We start from the raw sequence: 2,500 nt of genomic DNA on the forward strand, positions 1-2,500 counted from the left end.
ATCCAACTACGAGCTTTTTAACCGCAACAACTTTAATATACGCTATTGGAGCTGGAATTACCGCGGCTGCTGGCACCAGACTTGCCCTCCAATAGATACTCGTTAAAGGATTTAAAGTGTACTCATTCCGATTACGGGGCCTCGGATGAGTCCCGTATCGTTATTTTTCGTCACTACCTCCCCGTGCCGGGAGTGGTAATTTGCGCGCCTGGCTGCCTTCCTTGGATGTGGTAGCCGTTCTTCTCAGGCTCCCTCTCCGGAATCGAACCCTGATTCCCCGTTACCCGTTTACAACCATGGTAGGCGCAGAACCTACCATCGACAGTTGATAAGGCAGACATTTGAAAGATGCGTCGCCGTACGAAGACCGTGCGATCAGGCCCAAAGTTATTCAGAGTCACCAAGGCAAACGGACCGACGAGCCGACCGATTGGTTTTGATCTAATAAAAGCGTCCCTTCCATCTCTGGTCGGGACTCTGTTTGCATGTATTAGCTCTAGAATTACCACAGTTATCCAAGTAAACGTGGGTACGATCTAAGGAACCATAACTGATTTAATGAGCCATTCGCGGTTTCACCTTAATGCGGCTTGTACTGAGACATGCATGGCTTAATCTTTGAGACAAAGCATATGACTACTGGCAGGATCAACCAGGGAGCTGCGTCAACTAGAGCTGAGCAGCCGGCCGCCCGGGAGTGTGTCCCGGGGGCCCGCGCGAACACGCAAGCGTCCGCTCAATTATTCTGCAAACAGGAGGAGGCTGGGCTCCCCTGCACGATACACCTCGAAACCCTCTCAGGTCCCGGCGGCGCGCAGCCGCCGTCCTAAGTACTTGGTCGGGTTCGAGAGAGGCGCAATCGCCCGGAGATAGGCGAGTAGACGCTTTCAGTGCGACCACCCGTGCCCCCCAACTGAGCTTGCCGCTGCCGACAGGAGGCCCGGGGAGCGGTGCTGTCGTGGTGTTGCCGGCGGGAGACAACACGCGGCCACAAACAGTGACCGGGCAGCTCCAACGCCAGCGCCACAGAGGGGCAGAGCCCCACTTGGGTGCCAAAGCGAACTCTCCCAGCACAGCGCACGCGCCAACACATCCGCACAGCTGCGATACAAACCACCTGCGAGAACCGCGGGGGCGACCGAGCAGCAGACGGCGTCGCGGCGCCGAGTGCCGGGCGGCGGCGCATCCTCAACGCACACAGTCCTCAATCGGACCAGCACACTGCAGATGTCCACCGCGCTTCGCACCGGGCCCGGGAGGACCCACTTTGGCCGCACGGCGCCGCGCGCTGGGTGCGCCCGGCACGCAGATGCGCCGCCTGCCGCGTCCGTCAGCCGGCGCGCCTGCCACTGGGCGCCCCCACCAGCCGGCTGCCGCGCGTGCGCCCACGCAGCGCGCGGCCAGCACGCCGGGCGCCCCCCCCTCACCGGCCGGGGACGGTCCCACCCAGCCACCGCCGCGTATCGCTTCATACCCACATGCCCACTCACGTTCGTGGGTATGACGGGTGTCGCTGAAGCAACCGGTTAATACCTGTACCGATCGTCGATATCAACGATTCACCTCCAGCGCGAACAACCGCGCAACAACGGATTTCCAGTTCATTTGCGTAACTTGGGCAGCAAACGTAGACATCCATCTACATTTGCGACTTCTACGAGTCTTGCATGCCTGGATGTTGTGTGTCACGACGCACTCCATCAGCATACATACACGCTGCGACGTGTGCACGAAAGAACACGTGGAAGGTGGCCAGCGTACGTATACGAATGCCATTGCACAGCTGCGAAGCGCATTCAACACGCGAACTCCTGACCGACGAGCTATGAGGTGACAGGAGGGGAGGGGGGGGCGGGGGCGATATACGTCCTATTGCAGTACACAATACAGTGGATAGCGGGACCATGTGGAAAGTAAGCAACACTCGCAAGATGTGAGGGTACGCACCGTAAAATGAATCAATACGCAGAACACCACAGTGTGCGCGAAGTGAACTATGTTGAGATGGTTGCAATTAGGCAACGCTACACGAATTCCTAGAGTCATATAACTAACAATTACAGGGCAGGTTAGGGCGCAACGTAGGTTAGGTTAGGGCGCAACGTAGGTTAGGTTAGGGCGCAACGTAGGTAAGGTTAGGGCGCAACGTGGGTTAGGTTAAGGCGCAACTTGGGTTAGGTTAAGGCGCAACTTGGGTTAGGTTAAGGCGCAACTTGGGTTAGGTTAAGGCGCAACTTGGGTTAGGTTAAGGCGCAACTTGGGTTAGGTTAGGGCGCAACTTGGGTTAGGTTAGGGCGCAACTTGGGTTAGGTTAGGGCGCAACTTGGGTTAGGTTAGGGCGCAACTTGGGTTAGGTTAGGGCGCAACTTGGGTTAGGTTAGGGCGCAACTTGGGTTAGGTTAGGGCGCAACTTGGGTTAGGTTAGGGCGCAACTTGGGTTAGGTTAGGGCGCAACTTGGGTTAGGTTAGGGCGCAACTTGGGTTAGGTTAGGGCGCAACT

The 2,500-nt window shown here is 57.5% G+C and overlaps 1 non-coding gene across 1 annotated transcript in view; it reads right to left on the bottom strand.

The window, feature by feature from the left end:
- The window catches only part of LOC126231521 (small subunit ribosomal RNA), a 1,913-nt gene extending 1,254 nt beyond the window's left edge, over positions 1 to 659 (bottom strand). The window contains exon 1 of the ribosomal RNA XR_007544315.1: positions 1 to 659. This exon is cut by the window's left edge and continues 1,254 nt beyond it. This is a non-coding gene — a ribosomal RNA (small subunit ribosomal RNA).
- Between the last annotated feature and the right edge of the window lie 1,841 nt (positions 660 to 2,500).

Source organism: Schistocerca nitens, unplaced genomic scaffold (genome assembly GCF_023898315.1).
Source record: "Schistocerca nitens isolate TAMUIC-IGC-003100 unplaced genomic scaffold, iqSchNite1.1 HiC_scaffold_388, whole genome shotgun sequence".
In the NCBI taxonomy this organism is placed as follows: Eukaryota; Metazoa; Arthropoda; class Insecta; order Orthoptera; family Acrididae; genus Schistocerca; species Schistocerca nitens.